We start from the raw sequence: 21,215 nt of genomic DNA on the forward strand, positions 1-21,215 counted from the left end.
TGATCTATTATGATCATTGTTCTCGTAAAATAGCAACTGTTTCATCATTTCAAATGACCTTATGAGAATACTTGAGGCAAAAGTATATAAGCATGAACAATTCAATTTGTTTTGTAGCATGGGGCGTTTATAACGAGCAAATTCGTTGAATTGATATCCCCCAGCCAATATGCTTCTGGACACAAGTGTTATATATGACAATCAAAAAAGCATTTTTTTCCAAGATAAAAAGGGCAATAACTCCTTTATTAACAGATGGTGTACAATGCCATTTGACATGCATCATCCTCTTATCCATATATATATATATATATATATATATATATATATATATATATATATATATATATATATATATATATATATATATATATATATATATTCATACCAAGTTTCAATGATATCGGCCAAAGCACTTCCAAAATATGGCTCTGGACACACAAAAAAGCATTTTTTCAAGATACAAAGGGCCATAACTCCGTTATTAACAGATTGTGTACAATGCCATTTGGTGTGCATCATCCTCTTATCCATATTTATACACATACCAAGTTTCAATGAAATCTGCCAAAGCACTTCCAAGATATGGCTCCGGACGGACGGAAAATGCCAAAACAATATCCCTCTGCCTATGGCGGGGGATAACAACTTCAGTATATATGGAACAAGAGATTGCCAAGCAATATGGTCCCCTACCGGTAAAACTCCACCAGTCAGTAATTTTTATTTTTATTTTTTACATTTGTTGCCATAGCAACCACAATTTTTGACATAGGAACAAAATGAATTGACGTGCATAATCTCCATATAAGCCATCTGTCCACGTTTCAAGTTTCATTAAAAAATATGAATAACTTTGAAGTTATCGCAGGATCCAGAAAAGTGTGACGGACTGACAGAAAGACTGACACACGGAACGCAAACAATAAGTCCCCCCCCGTTTCACCGGAAGTGGACAATAAATATTGAGTTAACAAGATGAAAAAGACCGGACAATAAATGTGGCCGATAAGTGTGCTTACAAAGCATAAGTTTTTAAATTCCGCTCACTTTCCAGCCATATTAGCAAGAAAGATACTGGCGTTTATTTCATAGTTATATTGGCTCTATATCTCGACTTTACTCGCTGCGAAATTTCCTAGCGGGATGACCTAATTTGGGCTCCACTAACAAAATTTGCGGGGAGAAAAGTCAATATATATAAAGCGAATTTAAATTCGAAATAAATGCCAATCACCTTTTTACTGATATGGCTGGAAAGTGATTCAAGTAATTCACTACTGAAGGCATTCCAGTCATATCTCCCAGATCTCCCAGAGTAAACCCTGACTTTGCTTTCTGATTTTGCTCAACTGAGCACAATGTGAGCTTTTGTGTTATACAACCAACGACGGACAAAAGGCAATCACAAAAGCTCACATTGTGCTCAGTTGAGCTACCAGTTGAGCTACAAACAAGAGCATTTAAAAAGCCATAGCTCAGTTGTTTGTCTTATCTTAGAACACTTATTGCGAACAATTCAATTGAGACAATTAAGACAATATTGCGTTTGAGTCAATGATGTCTTTTAAACATTTAATTGTCACCATCAGAGTCATTGTCACTATCACTGTCTGTAAAATCCTCATCACTGAGTATTACATCAGTTGGTTCAGAGGGTTCTAACTCGTATTCTGGTAAGTTTCCATCATTTATTTCAGAAATACGGGCCTCTTGAACGCTGGTTAGACCAACCTTTTGTGCAAAATCAGAAAGCAAAGTCAGGCTTAAGTCTGGGAGATATGACTGGAATGCCTTCAGTAATGAATTAAATTTCATTTCCACATAAAGCCCTTCTTTGATGATGACTGGCATGTCTCCTTTAACATTATTCAGGACCTTGTTTAAAATACCTGAATGTTCATTGGAAAAGAAATGTAATGTTGACTTCATTTCTGAAATCAAAAGTTCCTTTTCTTCTGCAGCTCTGTGTCATGCAAAACAGGCGAACAGCTTGCTGTTTTACAGACAAAGGCACACTGGTCCTCCAAGCACCTACATCTGATGACTTCAAAATGTCCCACAGCTTGCTGTCGCACGACTTTACATCTTCAAATGACAAATGTGTCGGCATTTTAACGACTTCCCCGCCAACCGCATTGTACAACGACAGCTGTTCTCTTATCTTTTTGTTTGTTTGCTTTAGCTGCTTGCCCAATCTTATGGCTACAGCTTGTCCTCCTAAAAGCAACATTATTTTTAAGTTTTAGTTAACTTTCAAATACTCCTAAAAGAAAGGTAATAAATGATGTGACAATTTAATTAGGAAATACTTTTACTGTTTTTAGTAACAGAGACCTAGATCTCAAGCTAAGTCTGCATATAAACTACCAGCACACTTAACTGTACAAAATACCCACATGAACACTCAAATAATTAGAGAAACATTCTATGTAATGTAACAGCTAACATTGCTTAACTGGTCCCAAATGTAATCCCAAACTTAATGTGCAATACAAGTTTCATCACGATTGGCTCCTGCAAACTAAAGTGATTGTCTGGAACCCACCTGCTTGTTTCCCTTCTTGCCCAAATGACTCATATCTCAATAAATAACCAGGTTTCCAACTTTGTTGATTAGACAAAAATAATGAAGTATATTCAGTAATGAAAAGCACACTGAAAGGTCTTAGAAAGATATTTGTATTACATTAAGGTGACAATAACTTGTATCATATAGAAATGGATTTTTACACTTACTTGCATACTTTTTCATTCAATCTAACAAACACAGCCTCTCTGCAGTGGTCTGTTGAAGGGTCTCCAGTATCTGAAGTCTTAGTTTCTCTTGTGCAGTCTTGAGTGTCCGCAGGTAATCAACATTTGTTGAGTCCCATTTGACACCAGCCTTCTTCCCTTTCTTTTTCAGTTTTGTCTCTAGCCTGCATTGGATAAAATAACATCCTATTGATGTAAATGTTCTTGTATGTAAGATTGGCATTTAAAGGTGAAATGACTTTTTAAAGTAATTATTTCATACACGCATTAGGCAAAGAATCTATAACATGCATTAATCTTTGACCATTTAAAAACTACTTGTCTGGGGGTAACTTACATATCGTTATTTTTATAAGTGGATAGAGTTTAATTTGGCTTACTTAGACGACAGAAAATAGAATAGAATGTTTAGATTAATAAATAAGTATCAAATGGACAAAGGTCAATTAAAAAAGGCCATGCATAATATATACATGCAATATACCTTTTCTTATCTTTGTTTACATCCGTCGCAAACACACCCCTAAAATTAAGATTTCATAAAATTGTTAGCGATATAATTATATATTTAACATACATAGAGCATATGATTTTTTACCACTGGCCACTACAGGAACATTATTTAAATGTACTATGTATCTAACAAGAGCTGTCAGAGGACAGCGCGCTCGACTATTCAAGTGCTTGACAGTATAACATAAGCCATCATGGGGAAGTTGTTCAAATTATTCAATAAGGTCAAGTTAATAGTTCAGGTATATTTTCAGGTGGGGGTAGGGGAGAGGTTGAGAGGGGGTATAATGTGGGGTGTGGTCATTTATAAGACGATCTTTCAAAAATAAAAAAATGAAAAAAAAATATATTATTTTTTTTTGGGGGGGGGGGCAGGGATTCTGGGTTGGTGCGTGGGTGATGGTTTGGACGGAATCCATTGTGGTATTCATACAAGTGTTGTTTTGTTAAAGTATTCATAAAATCTGATCATAAACAAAGAAGTTATGGCAATTTAACTAATTTATTCTTTTGACATTGACAGTCAAGGTCATTCAAAGGTCAAGGTCAAATTGTACTTGCCAGGTACAGTACCCTCATGATAGTAAGAAAATATTTGAAGTTTGAAAGCAATAGCTTTGATACTTTAGAAGTCAAGTGGATCTAAACACACAATTTAACAAAATATTCAATTACTAAGACAAAAAAGGGCCATTAGTCTTACAAAATGCTTGCTAAAGTTGTCTGCTCTTGTTTACAGATTGGGGTCATGTTGGTAAAGAAGTTTGCAAAATATGAAAGCAAACTATAACATTTGCACGCTCACGCTAACGCCGACGCCCAGGTGAGGAGGATAGCTCCACTATATATATTTCATATATAATAGTCGAGCTTACAAACAAAACAAAATCTCCCCAAAAAACATTCTGAAAAAAAAAGGGTTAAGTGTTATGATTGAAAACTCATTATTCTTGCACATCACAACTTCATTTATTTTTTATTTATCCACAATAAGAGTGGATGCTAACTAACAACATTACTTAGAATCTGTATAAAATAACGTAGTAACAAATGCATTATTCCTATTAAAAGTACCTGTATTTTGTTAGCTCCTCCAGGACTAGACAATACTCTTCAGCAGGTGACATGGAGTGATTTTCTGTATTAAAATGTGAAGTGCAAATCATTAAAACACAAAGACCATGTTAGGAAATTATGTGGCTTGTAAACACTTATTGAATTTCTGTTAAAACAATTGAATGCTGCGAGAAAATGATAAACTCACTAAGCTACTTATGAATCAAATAATTATCATATAACATACCAGTTGATTTGCTGCGGATACACACAACCCGCTCATAATCTATCCATTCCTGTAGACATTCAGTTGTTACTCCTAATCAACAGAAAAATTTAATAAATATTTGTGAACTTACACAGAGAAAAACAATGATTATTTTAAATTCATCTACATTTGTTAAATGGTTCATTTTGTTATCGGGACATTTATAGTTTTGTTTCTTCTGATTTAACATAAAGTCTTTCAATTCTATATTGTTATGCACAAACATTTTGTTTTTTTAATATTGGGACAATATTTTCTGAGATGGCAATTAGTCGAATTCTGTCAAGCCAGCAATTAAAGGTGTTCATCTCACAACTGGTATTGACATGTGCATCATTTAATTAAACACTGGAAACTGCAAAACAAATGTGTGATGGTAATTTTATATAATGCCACAAACACTTGTAGAAAATCTGCATTTGTCCATGTTTTCTTACCTGCAAAAGGTTCCAAAATTTCTTGAAGAGCCTCCTTGCTTTTTTTTCTATATCCTGTGCTCTAGCAAGCTTATCAGGGAGGGAGAATCCTGAATAAGAAAATACCCAGAAGTTTAAATTGTCACAGAAAACTAGCATCCATTTTCAAAAAAGAAAACACCTTTCATGAGAATTTGACAGTCAACACTTCTAACGACTTCGTTGAGGGAACAGTAAACTGCTATCTGTCCTTTCTTTAAAAGATTGGTTCAAATCAGTGGTTAATACTAGCACATGGAGTTTTGTCTTCATCAGTAAGTAAAAGTTAGCGTTTTTCTTTTCATTATGTCCTCTTTGTTTCACATCATGTTACAAGACTGACAATATAACCCTTTATCTTAGGAATTGTATTATTTACAAAGTCAGCTAGCAAGCCTCTGTTGGTTATGCGAGAAATCAATAAAACCAATGTATTGAATAAGTTTCACAATGATTAGGCAAAAAATGTGACTTCTATAGTGTTCGATCACAAGGTTTCTCTCTAGTCACATAAGGAAAACTGCCCCCCTCCCTGGCAGCCATGTTTTTTTACTGATCGGGATCATTTGCGCACTCGTCTGAGATATATATATAACCCTTTACCACTTAGATACGTATTTTCACGCATTTGTAGTTCCTTATAAAATAATATTTAATTGAAGACCTTTCTTACTAGATTAAAGATTTTAAGACTTCATATCTAAACCATAGATACTGATGAGCAGCAAACAGCAGCAAACAGCATAAAACATGAACAGGCTGCGAGTTACTCTCAGGCTTTTCTGGTTTTATGCTGTTTGCACATTGCCTTTTTCAATTTGCTTCTAAGTGGGAAAGGGATAACCAATCTTTTCACCAAGTTTCATGATGATTGGGCAAAAAATGTGACTTACAGTTTTCACAAGCTTTTTTAAATAGATAAATATAAGAAAACTGCCCCCCCCCTCCCGGCAGTCATGTTATTCAACTGACCGAAACCATTTTCAAACTCAACTCTCATATCAAGGAAACATATGTTCTGACCAAATTTCATGAAAATTGGGCCAAAAATGTGACTTCTAGAGTGTTCACATGTTTCCACTATATACATATAGAGAAAAATGCCCTGCCCACTGGCAGCCATGTTTTTTCACCGATCTGGACCATTATCTAACTCGTCCGAGATATCAATAAAACCAATGTTTTGACCAACTTTCATGATGATTGGGCAAAAATTGTGACTTCTAGAGTGTTTACAAGGTTTCTCAATAGCCAAATAAGGAAAACTGCCCCGCCCACTGGCGGCCATGTTTTTCAACGGACTGGAACCACTTTTGAACTCAACCATCATATCATTAAGACAAACAAAGTTACATGAAGATTGGGCATAAAATGTTACTTCTACTGTGTTTACAAGTTTTTTCTTTTTTGACCTAGTAACCTAGTTTTTGACCCGGCACAACCCAGTTTCAATCTCGACCGAGATTTCATTGGGACAAAGCTTCTGACCAAGTTTCATGAAAATCGGACAATAAATGTGGCCTCTAGAGTGTTTATGAACAAATGTGAACGGACGGAGGGACGGACGGACGACGGACAAAGAACGGTCACAAAAGCTCACCTGAGCAATCAGGTGAGCTAAAAAGCAAAGTATCAATTCATTGATTAATATTTACTTTAAATACTGTAATTGTAAAATGGTGGGATAATTTTCTGTTACAATCACTATTTAATACATTACCTCATAACAAGCTGGACATTTGGATCCATCATCGTGGATGTTTTCCATTTGGTAGATAAAATGTCGAAATTCATCGGCTGTTCCTCCTACAAGCACTTTGTACAAATCTTTGACCTAAAAATATAACCGTGATTTATCCCATTTATTCAAAATTTATTAAACATGATAAAATATAGAGACAAAACCAACAGTTAAAGCAAGCTGTAAGAACTTAAAATAAACGTTTAAAGGTAAACTAAAGCATACACATAATGCAATTACACATTGCAATTTAAAATAAGGCTTGTCATAGTATCTGACATATGCCCCCAATGTGGAATATTGTCAGTGCAGTGTGAATTTTTTTGTGAAACTTTTCCAGATGTTAAACTTTGTTCTGTGTTAGCGACTTCAGTATGGTGTTTCCACTAACATACTTATATTCAATCATCCATCCATTCAGCATAATTCCATGCTGTCTGCTCTTAATCAAATTAAATTTGAAAATTTTCATATCAAATAATAATGTATGTTAATCTATAAAGTTGTTAATAGCCACTATAACACATAGGGTCTTTCTGTAATTATTTGTGTACAATGGTGAGACATACTTTTAAAGGGTAGAGCATAAAAATGGAAGGGGGATGGTACATATTTAACAGAGAGGGGCACAAAAATGGAAGGCTCCACCTCCTGCTTTTCTGATACTAGTATAGCAAATCATTCACATGAATCAGTAAATCAAATATTTATACTTAAATTATTTTGTAAACAAGCTTTATTTTATGTATTAACTACATATAAAAATATTATACTTTTGTGTTACTTCAAAAGCAATTAAAACAAAAATCATGTACAAACATACAGGGTGATGAATATATGTCTTCATGTGCTTTGATGTCCTCGCGTCTAATGCGGAGCGGAAACTTTTAACTGACACCAAGCTTTCAAGAAGAAGACCACATAACCAGCGCATGAAGTCAAAGTGAAATGCCACCTTCGGAAATTTGGTTGAAGATGGCCACAGGTTGAACCTAATCAAGCGTACAGCTTCAACTTCACACTTGCAAAATTGCAGGGTCTTCAAATGCTGTCGACCTTAAAAAAGATTACAAGGTTTTTAAAAAATACTTATGGTTGTTAACTATAAAAAGTCTTTTAGTAATTGCAAATTGGCAAAATCATGATTTATTGGGATCATGTAACTCACTTTAACTTGCAACTTAGTTGTAACCATGCTAATGTGTAATCAGGGGCATTTCCAGTTGTAATAATCAGTTACTTTGCTTTTAATGACCCAGTTTGATACAGGGTGCATATATTAATATTGGCGAGAATGTAGCTAGATTCCAATATAAGTTGACTACTGTTTAACACAAAGTAACAGGGCAGCAAAACAACCTGCAACAAATCTTTCGTACCAAATTACATTGTAGGATAAGAACAATGCAATGATCAGTGTGAGACATGACAAGATCAGAACAATTATCAGCATGAGACATGATAAGATAAGAACAATGATAAGCGTGAGACATGATAAGATAATAACAATGATCTGCATGAGACATGATAAGATAATTACAATTATCAGCATGAACCAGGATAAGATAATAACAATGATCAGTTTGAGACAAGATCAGAACAATTAGCAGCATGAGATATAAAATATGAACAATTATCAGCATTAGACATGATAAGAACAATGATCAGTGTGAGACAATATCTGAACAATTATCAGCATGAGACATGATAAGATAATAACAATATCACCAAGAGACATGATAAGATAAAAGCAATTATCAGCATGAGACAAGATAAGAACAATTGTCGGCATGAGAAATTATAAGATAAGAACAATGATGAGGGTGAGACATGATAGGATTACAAAATTACCTTTATCATCCACGACCACGAGTTTTTACAGGTAAGTAGTGCTACAGGAATGGTCATTCAATATCCAAGCCTCATCATCATCAATGAAAGAAAGGTAAGCCATGTTCTGTAAAAAAGGGCATTTAAGACAAATGCTCAATAAGCATTTAAAAACACCTGGCAGTTTTAAAGTTCAAGATAACAACAGCTTTTGAGTTTGATGGCAGTTGGAACTGGTTGGTTTTGAAACCATGTATTGAAAAAGACCACATTTGTAATACACGTATTTGTATGAAGCTCATGTAATGATAATTTTCTAAAATGGTACTTTGAATATCTCTAAACACATTCAAAGATTTTTTAAATACATGAAGTCATACCACTTTAAGATAAAAAAGTACACTGTCTTAGATGATTTATGTTCAAATTCAATGATATGATAAATGCTTTCACTTGTATTTGTTAACATTGTACCTTCCAAATGCAGATGAAGATGTTTATGCCTCAACGGCAAGCATGTGAGGCACGTAGTCTCCCATGAACAGCAATCACAACACCTGTACAGTTCATCTGTGGAAAGACAACAATCAGCACATTGTCGCTTATTGGGTGTCTGCATTTGTACATAAGCAGACATAATTTCTGGAGATATACTTTTCCATTCTTCAAGACGTTTGGCCTTTTCAGTATCATCTGCAACGCATACATATCTTTCTTTAATATTTTGAGGAGTTTCAAGTTGACAGTAAATATTACTGATTATAGACAAATAAGTAGACCTCAATTATTGTATTCTCAGATATTCCAAGTTTTTTTCCATGATTTTGTGAGGACCCTGGCCCACTAACTTTTTTTTTTGAGTTGCGAACTTTTCAAAAAATTTTTTTCAATGAGTCGCAAAATTCTGAAACATAATTGTAGTGTGTGTTTTTTTTAATACATTTCCACACACCCGTGGTATGGGGTAATTTCCCAATTTAATTAATATCATGGGTATTTATGGTACGATTCCCTTATAGTGAGCATGACCTAATTTAGATCACTTTGTTTACATTAAGATTGCGGCTCTCATGATGACGTCACACGCATGCGTTCCGAGTATTTTGTTTTACTAACATTACTACGCTTGAAAATATAATCTACAGACACAACTAAAATAAGGAAAAAAAAAGTTTAATTACATTTACAAATCTTACTTCAACTGAAATATTGATTATTCTAATTGTATGCCGATTCCGTTCATGTTTTCGCTACTCATCAATAAACTTGCACAGAAATTGCAGACCACTGCGCTTGTGTAAACACATAATATTTCATGTATTTGTTTTATTTTAAAGAAAATTCTTTTACTTTTTCACAATTCCCAGAAAATGTTGCATGGAAAAATCTTTGCGGGTACATCACAAAAATAGGTGACATCCCTTATCCACATGTTCAGTGGGTATACCCTGTCTCGATTTGATATTTTTATCAAATTTTTTAATAGTAACATATAAGCCAAAATTTTATTTGAACAAATTGCGAACGTTTTTGTTTTTTTCCAATTCTTGAGCACTTTTTGTGTGTATATGTTGCTCAACAGAAGATCTACCAGGGCTTTCCTTTGACCCAAGCTCCCGGGTTTTGACGCTTGAAAATTACAGAAGACCCCTTTTTGACTCTTGAGAAAATTGTCATGCGTCACATTTGACCCGGGGGAATATACCGACTTGCGTCAACGAGATCAAAAGTTGTTAAGACTAAGCGATAATTGGCTCGGGACGGAGTATCTCATTAAGTACACGCTAATCGTTAACGCCCGTTTCCAATCATCGAAGCACAAGTCCACCCAGTAGGCGGAGTTTGGTTAATTAAGAAATCTAGTATTGACCAATTAAAACACTGCTGGTTCGATGACGCATGTATTAACTTTCGATTATTTATCATAGCGTTTGTTATCAGCTGTTTGCGGAAAAGACGTGTATTAAACCCACCTAGTTGCAATAATCCAACTCCCAGCTATTGACCCTCTGAGCTGTACGTATGTACTCATAAAAGCTCAGAGCATTTAAGAAGAACTATAAACCCACCAAAACAGAATGGACTCATCCGCGTCAGTTTTAATAATATTCAATATAAAATAATAACATCCATATCCACATAACACCGTAAAGCATATTTTGAGATATTTCCAGAGTATGGCAGAATGTATTTCCAAAGCTGAATGCACCCATCACTGTTTCGCTTCATGATTGCTCAGTTCAAAGACGCGCGAAAGTTATGCGCCAGCATATGTACTGTCTACAACGTCAAATTACAAGCTTTGCATCAAAGTTGCTAAAAATAACTATAGAACTGATACAACTGGCCTTGTGGCAAAGTGACAATTTTTGCATGAGCTAATTGATTACAAAATACATATAGGCGTAATAATTGATCGTTTGATAAGGCATAGAAAACGGCGTGTTTGTCGCACATCTTCCGTGAAGATGGCACATGAAATAATTAAAGGGCGTCAGAATTTTCGATGGGATTAAATACGGAGGCACCTTTATCGGCGAGTAGAAATAATTTCCTTTTATAGTTTACCGATTTATATAGGCTATTGTGTTTAGGTACCACCCGTATGTTGTTGTTTTTTTTGTGATAGCCAGCGGAAATGTTTTTTTTTTCACATTTTGTATTTCATTTTTAATTTAAAAGCCACGCGAAACGATCAAACAAAGTTATTGGATAAAGTGTAATTGTGCAAAAGTAACTCTGAAAGTGTGTGTAAGACGCCAACGACAAAGCGTACTTTAGATCTAAATGACAGTGCTCCTAACACCCCCAAACGTGCGAAAGAAGAACATATGACATATTACTCTGCTGTATACATGAAGTTAATGTTGTATTAGAATACATGTTTTGTATTTATTAATCATTGAAATATTGTGTTTAAATGCATAGTGTTGTAGTGACAGTAAAATGTAAGAAATAAATGTTAACATACATGTATCTTTTTATTTGTTGCTTTTTATATATTATATCTCAGTAATTTGCTTAAATTGCAAAAAATCATTGACTCACCTGCGTTATTATTAGGACTCTCAGAAGTTTGATTTTGACTCTTGAAAATATGGTCCCAAGAGTCCTTGACTCTTGAGATTTGAGGTCTAAGGAAAGCCCTGTCTACCGATAAAACAGAAACTTGTTAAATGGTAAATAGAAGTTATAAAAAAGTTAATTTAATCTTTCAGTTTCTCTAAATTTGTTCAGTGATTCGCATTTTCTAAGTTTAATTGACATCATGCCTATTGCAATCGAGTACTATAGCTTTTTTAATGTAACCTTTTGACTCAAGGTAGACAATGTGTGTAGTGTATATTATTTGAAGATGTGCATGGACATATAGACTTTGCGTAGTTTAACACGCTGTAAATAAACAATTTTTACATGGATTTAATGGGAATGAAATAAATTGTTTGAGGTACATCGTTTATTGCGGCAATGTTTGAATTATTTCAGAAATTATTTTATTTGTTTCCTTAACCGCTTGACTGAAGGTAATTGGAGGATATATTAATACTAGCTGTGTGATCTTATAAGGTAATGTCAGAAGTTGTGCGACAATGCTGGGAATTAAAAACAAGAGTAATGCATAACGGGTGCCACACTCGGCTACGGGTGCAGTTTTGATTATAAATGAAGGCTTGTCAATTATTTTTTTTAAAAAGGTTACAGTGACCTTGACCTTTGACCTAGTGACCCCAAAATGGGTGTGGCGTGTAGATCTAATCAAGGTGCATCTACATATGAAGTTTCAAAGTTGTAGGTGGAATCACTTTGATTTTAGAGCCAATGTTAAGGTTTTAGCACAACGCGGACGGCGGACGACGAGCTGGCTATGACAATAACTCTGGTTTTCTCCGAAAAACGTAGAGCTAAAAAATTATCCAAATATCAGTCTGGAATAATAATTAACTTCAGATTTTTAAACTTTCCTTAATACTGTATCATTGGTTTTGGAAACATTACTTTGTGAATAGATATATATGATCACACACACCCATAAACCAAGGACAGCTGACATGTGACTAGTCTAGAGCCGGCCTTGGACGGAGGCTGGAATTAATCTCAATCAATGCACCAATTAGGTTGTTGTTTACTTACCAAATGTAACCGAAGTATCTACGTCTGATACTGAACTGCTATTTGTAGCACAGTTAGCAATTAAGTTTGTTTCTGGTTTCTCATCCTCAATCTGAACTTCTGCAAGTTCTTGTGATTGCGTTCCAAGCTTTTGCCTACTTCCCCACTTCTCGGTGACATGTACTGTTCGCCCGCTTTTCCCATTGTACACAGTTTTAATAGAATGAAGCTTTCGCTTCCGGATCATTGACCTGATGTTTAGTTAATTTAGGCTGATCACTTTATTATCCCATAATTATTTGTATTCTATAATTAAAATAACACAGACACGTTTCTCCCGCGAACGCCGGTACGTCAGCATTATCAGACGATTGACTGTATAAGCGCAATCTGAACGCATCGGACAGTGGGCTACACCACACCGTCTCCGTTATGGCGGAATTGTCCGAGGAGTCCCGATTGTGTATAAGCGCCTTTCAGAAAGGTATAATTTGCGGCCAGATAAGACTTGACGTAAAGCTGAAGCGCAATCGAACCACCCCGATAGCTTTTAAATGCTTATCACTGCGCAGGCAAATTTAATTAAAAATAATATCATTTGTAAAAAAGAACAGCGATATCTCGAAAATATTTATTCATAATACTACATAACCGGAAACTATATATTTTATATAGTTATTTTAAAAGTAGCACTAAACTGAATTCTCGTCATAGGTATCAAATTGTGCTTAAATCGTGTAATCTGCTATAATTTATTGAAACCCAACATCCAGAGTTCATATTCGTTCGAGCATTTTAAAGGCAGGAAATACAATCAGCTATGCAATAACGGCATAATTCCTCACACGTGGCACACCATTGTCCGCCAAATGAACAAGCACCGTTTAGCGACAGCATCTTTTATTAGTGTTGGCAGTAGTACTAAAATTTTACCGCGGTAGGAAAGGCATCTTTTATTATTAGTAGTAGTAGTCTAAAAAGTCTAATAAGTTTCTACTAGTAGTAGCTAATAAAACAGGATCGGGTGGATAGATAAGGCCTTTATAATTCGCTTTCTGGGCGCTTTCACCAGTGTGACATTGTTGCTGAATGAACACCGTTATGATGTTGCCTTTGCTTTGACACATAAGTAAAAGTGACATTGTATTGATATTTCACTGTAGTTTAAGGTGATACAACTTTAAAGAAAACCGCAGTTACGACACGCATTTTGTTTATACCGATTTTATAGAAGTATAGCGGTAATTAGTTAAATTCTAGTAGTAAGGAGGATTAGTCCTCGGGAAAAAAAAGTCGATTAGTTTTGTCACAAATTTGTCTTTCTAAAGAGGTTGAGTAGGCGAGATAATTATAGTTGTTTAATATCGGGACTGGTTAAAAGAACATCAATGGGTATTATAAGAGTAGGTCGCATGGAGTGATTGTGCATTTGAACGTCTTGCGGCAGTTGTTTGCCTTGACTTAATTGATTAATTTTGGTTATGCCCCTTACATATTATCCCATATAAATATTGTGTATTTAATTGAGCACATAATTAAAATAAAGTGTTATATTGAAAGTGTTTGTTCATTGTGTGATTATTTATTTGCTTGTATATTATAATCATTTAATTATATTTGATTTACCATTATAAATATAACAAATATTTGCTTTTTATACATATTTTGTATTGAGAATGGCACAGGCAATAAGTAAAAGAGAGTTACGCTGCATCAGGAGAGAGCGTATACGGGAAGAAATTTTGAAAGAGGAGCAAGAATTAAAGGAAAGGAGAATAAAAGAGAGGATTGAGAGATAATTACGGAGTGAATTATCAGATGAACAGGACAGCATAGTTTCAAATATGAACACGATCGATGATTATTTACAAGAAGAGTCAATCAATGGCGTTGAACATATGTTAATGAATGAAAAGTCAACAGATTGTTTTGAAACACAATTAAATGGTAACACGCCAGATACTCTACGTTACTTGGATGAGCACATGAGAAAACTTGATGTAACATTGCGTGAACTGAAGTACGAAGACCGTAAACGTGAAGATAAAACTTATGTCTCAAGTGCAGACCACATTCACACAAGAATTAGGGACAATTCTTCAATTGTGGCGGATAGAAATTCAGGAATAGAAGAACGTCTTAGCAACAGAGTAGTCGACACAAGATTGAGTAGAAATGAGACAGGGAGTGCACATAAATATGAATTAAAAGAGGATATAAGGAGAGTACATGATGAATATGCAGAAATAAGAAGCCAATCTGAGAAGTATGAAATAAAGAATTGTCAGTTGATGAAAAGTCGAGAAGATGAGGAAAGGAGCCACAGAATGATGCTTGAACAGAGGCTTGTTTTAGAAAATGAATTTGAACGAAAACGTCAGGCTGAGAAAGAGTTACTACGAAACATAGAACAGCTTGAGTTACAGGAAAGGGCATTGCTTCAGCAGCGGAGTAGAAATGAACTACTGGATAGAGAAATAGCTGTAAGAAGAATGAAAGATGCTGATATGAATAGAAGATTAGAGGTATTGAAACAGAAAGAACGCGTTCTTAAAGATAAAGTACAACAGAAGAATGATAATTATATGATAAGGGAAGTTACAACTAATGATCAAATTAAGTTGAGTACAAGAATTCCAACATTGCCGAGCTTTGATGGCAAGAACTCTGAAGAGTGGAAGCTTGAAGCTGTTTGTATGATGAGGACGGGACTGTATTCGGATTACGCAGTGTCACAAGCTATAAGGAACTCATTGAAAGGTGATACTCGTAGGATACTATTAACAATCAAACCATCTGAGTCAGCAGAGGAGCTGATCGCTAAAATGACTGAGAATTTTGGAGAAGTAAAGTCTGGTGAAAGAATAGTACAAGATTTTTACTCGGCAAAACAAAATGAAACAGAATCATGTTCTGCATGGGGAATAAGACTAGAAGCTCTTTTTCAACAGGCAGTTAACAAAGGGGAAAAAGAGGAACGTAAGAGAGATAATAAGTTAAAGGAAAGATTTTGGAGAGGATTGAACTCTGAACAACTGAAATCAGCAACGAGAGTTTCATACGAATCGAATGATAGTTTTGAAAAGTTAAAAAGAAAAACGAGACTAGAAGAGGAAGAAAATAATCCAGTAAATGCAACAGGAAACACACTTGTTAATCAGCAATCAACGGATGATAGATTGAAAGTTCTGGATGAGATGCTAGAAAGGCTTAAAACCATTGAAGCTGAAATGAGTAATATGAAGAAGCGTAATCTGGAAGGGAAGAGAGAATATGAATCATACGAAGCGACAAAGTCGAGTGACCAGGATAGGAGACAGAATAGACACACCAATAGAGGGCGTTATTATAGAGGAGGCTATAGAAGAGGTGCATATCCAAATAGAGAACAGAATCGATATAATAACCCAGAAAATGAATCAACAGCAGAAAACAAACAGAGTCATTTAAACGAGAAAGCGCTTTCACGGCAGGGCACGATGGAAGCGAAGCAGAAGTAAAAAGCCCTACGAGACTAGCAAGTTACCTTAGAGAAAGGCTGATAGGCGCTTCAAACGAAAGAGTAGTAATCATTGAAGGCAAAGAGACGAAAGCTTTAATTGATACGGGATAAATGGTCACTACTTTGTCTGAAAGCTACTACAATACAATGGATCCAAAACCAGAACTTCTACCATTGACCGATTTTAAAATTCAGTTGACGGGAGCCAATGGAACGGCAATTATATACACAGGCTATGTAGCTGTGAAATTACCGTGTTCATCGCGGCAGTCTCAAATGCTAGTTTTAATAGTAAAGGACACTGAATTTAATTCTAAAGTGCCAGCCATTGTTGGAACAAATCTGTTGCGAGAGTACAGGCAAGAATTTGAAATGCAGAGTGAGGAGTTTCCTAAGTCATGGAAAATAGCGTTTGATGCCATGCTATCACCAATAGTAGGTCAGGTAAAGGCTACGAAGACCGTCATTCTTCATCCATTGGAGACTAAGACCATCACTGGTTTTGTAAGGAAGTCAGATTTGATTGAAGCAGCTGTTACAGAAACCGGTGACCTGCCTACAGCTTTCAGCGTTTGTCCGAGAGTAGTGAGCCTAAAGAATCCAGGGAAAACAGCAAGAGTACCTGTGAGAGTTTGTAATTTATCGGCCAAGACAATCAGGATCGAAATAAAAGTGTTCTTTGTAACCTTGAAGAGGTGAATGTATTACGGTCCGTTCCGCTTTGCGAGAAAAGTGACGCTGAAAAGGAAGAGGTGAACGTTTACCACATTCAAAACAACGAACCACATCGTGACTTCGGGGTTGATATTGAGGATTCAGAGTTAACAGAGGAGCAGAAAAGTAAAGTGTTTAACCTATTCAAGAAATGGGAAACAATTTTTCCAAAGTCGAAAATTGACATAGGACATACAGCCGAAGTTAAACATAAAATTGAGTTGACAGATGAAACTCCATTCAAGGAACCATACCGATGGGTATCACCTCATCTGTTCAACGAAGTAAAGGAACATCTTCAGGAAATGATCGAAATCGGCGCCATCAAAGAATCGAAAAGCCCCTGGTCTTCGAATATAGTTGTTGTGAGAAAGAAGGACGGATCCCTAAGATGCTGCATAGACTTTAGAAAATTAAACTCTAGAACTAAGAAAGATGCATATGCTATTCCAAAAGTTGAGGATACTCTACACATGCTTGCTGGCTCGAAATATTTTTCAAAGATTGATTTAAAACCTGGATATTGGCAAATTGAATTGGAAGACGATGATAAGGAGAAAACAGCGTTCCAAGTTCCAGGAGTTGGTTTCTTTCAATGTACCAGGATGCCTTTTGGACTCTGTAATGCCCCGGCAACGTTTCAGAGATTAATGGAACGTTGCATGGGTGATCTGAACCTGAAAGATTGCTTAATCTACCTAGACGATATCGTTGTTTTTTCTTCGGATATAGACTCCCATCTAGATCGACTTGATTCCGTGTTTTCTCGTCTTGCACAATACAATCTTAAAGTTAACCCTAAAAAGTGTGAATTTTTCAAGACCAAAACAACTTATCTGGGTCATGTGGTGTCAGCAGAAGGAATCCAGGCTGATCCACAAAAGGTTGAAGCCGTCCAAAACTGGCCTGTCCCTAAAAGTTTAAAAGATGTCAGAAAATTTCAAGGCTTTGCTGGCTACAACCGGCGGTTTATCAAAGGATTTTCAAATGTTGCCAGACCACTGAACGATTTGTTGCTGGGAACTTCAACTAAGAAGACAGTCAAGAAAAATCCAAAACCAAAGTTCAGATGGGAAGCCAGCCAACAAAACGCGTTTGATGCATTAAAACAGAAGCTGTCAAATCCACCAATCCTTGCGTATGCTAACTACACCTTGCCATTCACGCTGAACACAGACGCCAGTGGTACAGGACTCGGAGCTGTGCTGTATCAGAAACAAGACGGAAAGGACCGAGTAGTGGCTTACGCCAGCAGAAGCCATACCAAGGCCGAGCGGAATTATCCGGCTCACAAGCTCGAGTTCCTCGCTGTCAAGTGGGCCGTGTGTGAAAAATTCCACGACTACTTGTACGGCGGGAAATTCGAGGTTGTTACGGATAATAACCCTCTCACCTATGTGACGACATCAGCGAAGCTCGATGCAACGGGACAACGATGGATCGCGGCTCTGGCAGCTTACGACTTCAGCATTCGTTATCGGAAGGGGAAAAACAACAACGATGCGGATGGACTAAGTCGCATTTCACCATCGGTCATGGACGCCATATGTACATCTGCCGAGGTCAACATTCCGATTTACCAAACCTTGGTTTCGCCAGGAAATGAGCCACCTTTGAATGATCGAACTGAAGATATACCGGAGGATCTTCTTCAATCATATAGTCTTTCTAACAAGGACTGGATCAAGGCTCAATCGGATGATCCACAGCTGAAAGAACTTGTCTGTCACATTCTCAGTGGCAATAGACCTTCTTCGAAGGATAGTTGCAAACATTATGCTAGAGAGTGGGACAAATTGGTTGTACAAAACGGTGTTCTATATCGCAGGGCGAAGGTCAATGATGTTGACCGAACACAGATTGTTGTGCCCGAACATCTCAGGGACGATATGTTTAGATGTCTCCATGATGACCTCGGACACCAGGGTAGGGATCGTACCACTAGCCTGATGAAGGAGCGATTTTACTGGCCTGGTTTAGATGCGTTTTTTGCCGAAAAGGTGAAACAATGTGGTCGCTGCACTCGTAGAAAACGCCACCCAGAGCGCGCTGAACTTCAGCCTATTGAGTCGACAGCACCGTTAGAGATCGTGTGCATTGATTATTTGTCGTTAGAGCGTTCAAAAGGCGGTTTTGAAAACGTGCTGGTCATTACTGATCATTTTAGCCGGTATGCACAGGCGTATCCGACACGCAATCAGACGGCTAAAACAACAAGTGTTGTTTGATCAGTTTATTGTTCACTATGGTTTTCCTGCTAGGTTGCATTCTGACCAAGGCGCCAATTTTACATCTGCTCTAATCAATGAATTGTGTCAGATTTCAGGTATGGACAAAAGCAGAACCACACCCTATCATCCAATGGGCAACGGCGAAACAGAGAGGTTCAACCAGACTCTACTAGGCATGTTAGGTACCTTGGAAGAGCATCAAAAGGCTGATTGGAAGTCATATATTCCAACATTGGTGCATGCCTATAATTCAACTCATCACAAAAGTACGGGGTTTTCTCCGCACTTTTTGATGTTTGGCAGGCATCCACGTTTGGCTATAGATGCATTTCTAGGGCTTCCTACAGAGGACATTGCCGACAAACAACATACGGAGTATGTTGCAAAGCTCCGAAAACGACTCAGCGAGTATTATGATAGGGCGCGCCAGAATGCTAGGTCATCGGGGCTGTTGAACAAAAAGCACTACGACAAATCAGCTAGATCTACTCGACTTCAACCTGGCGACATTGTCCTCATGCGTAATGTTGCTCTCCGGGGAAAGCAGAAGTTGGCCGATCGCTGGGAACACCAGCCATACGTGATTGTAGCGCAGCCCAACCCAGACACACCTGTTTATGAGGTTAAACGGGAAGGAGCAAGATTTACGAAGACTAAGAGGCTACACCGGAATCTGTTACTCCCGTTTATGACAATAACCGATGGGTTGTTAGAGCCATCAAAACCGTGTCATAAAGAAAAACAGGCGCCATCAACATTAGAAGCGTCCGGATCAGACACTGATATTGAGGAAGAGACGGTTGTCAGATCACAGCGGAAACGGAAGAAACCGCTGTGGATGACGACAGGCGACTTTGTGGCATAACTTTTTACTGTGATTTTTAATGTGATTTTAAACATTATTGGGATTTATGCACTTGCCATTATTGTTCTTATGACTGTTGTTATTTATGGATGCCAGTCAATCGTTTTATTACACGCTCTCAGCTGCGAATTACTCTATTTTTATATATAAGTTGTGTAATTATTACTTTAAAGCTGTATTCATCAAATTCATGTATAATGATTTTTAAATTGTACAGAGATATTCACAGTATTTACGCATATATAGTCAAACAAATATATTGGTGCTGCATGAGTAGGTGGTAATTGTTACTACTATTGTTCAGACTGTATTGGTAGCAATAATGCATGCCTTTGTAGTCGTTAGATTAGTCAAATAGTATACTTCTGATAGATGTTGCAGTTAAACTGTTATGCAGTCCGCAATGTCCAATGCTCGTGAGCACTCGTGATATCTAGGATATTACCGCGAAACATATTTTCTTAACCGTGCATTCCGTAACCGTATTGATGCACACAACGTTATGTTATTATTCATGTATGATTATTATTTAAAATAAATAAATAAAATTTTAGCGTTGAAGTATTGAGGTATATGCGTTGCGTTTAAGTATAAGTCAGGTGACTTATTTTATGGGCAGGGGAAGTATGTCAAAGAGTAAATTAACAAATCCTTATTTCTTTACAAAATCTCAACATACGAAATCAATATCTATCTATTTTAATATTAACCTGAATTCTTTTTAAACAGTTACTACAGTTCAGCTAACAACCTAACCAGTTTTATCACTAAACCTATTACACGCATGATTGGTTCGCGGCGTTGGTCAGAACATAAACAACTTATATATCTTTGATATATTGTTCTGCGTCATTATTACAGGTTAGTGATAAATCAATTTATAAACTTTAAACTTTGTATTGTTAATAATCTCTGTTTTAATTAAATGCAACGTAAGGTATTGATTGTATTGATTGTATTTATTGTATTTATTGTATTTATTGTATGTATTGTATTAACTGTATTAATTGTATTCATTGTATTAAAATATTGCCATGTTGTCATGAATGCTATTACTGTTATTGTTGTAAAATAATGGTGATTAATGTAGGCATTTGCCACTTGACCGCCAGAACATAAACACCTTATATATCTTTGATATATTGTTCTGCGTCATTATTACAGCCCTTCATA

The 21,215-nt window shown here is 36.3% G+C and overlaps 1 protein-coding gene and 2 long non-coding RNA genes across 4 annotated transcripts in view; 1 reads left to right on the forward strand and 2 right to left on the reverse strand.

The window, feature by feature from the left end:
- LOC127848111 (coadhesin-like) overlaps positions 1 to 21,215 on the forward strand; it is a 98,981-nt gene that overhangs the window by 39,544 nt on the left and 38,222 nt on the right. The gene's annotated exons all lie outside the window — the stretch shown is intronic.
- On the reverse strand, positions 950 to 4,393 carry LOC127848113 (uncharacterized). Its single transcript, XR_008034364.1, has 4 exons — positions 4,345 to 4,393; positions 3,242 to 3,280; positions 2,740 to 2,921; positions 950 to 2,220 (listed from the first exon to the last, which is right to left on the reverse strand). It is a non-coding gene; the product is annotated as an uncharacterized LOC127848113 (long non-coding RNA).
- On the reverse strand, positions 5,032 to 7,833 carry LOC127848114 (uncharacterized). The gene is made up of 3 exons (XR_008034365.1): positions 7,614 to 7,833; positions 6,770 to 6,883; positions 5,032 to 5,120 (listed from the first exon to the last, which is right to left on the reverse strand). It is a non-coding gene; the product is annotated as an uncharacterized LOC127848114 (long non-coding RNA).

The sequence above is a fragment of the Dreissena polymorpha genome, chromosome 10 (assembly GCF_020536995.1).
Source record: "Dreissena polymorpha isolate Duluth1 chromosome 10, UMN_Dpol_1.0, whole genome shotgun sequence".
NCBI lineage: Eukaryota > Metazoa > Mollusca > Bivalvia > Myida > Dreissenidae > Dreissena > Dreissena polymorpha.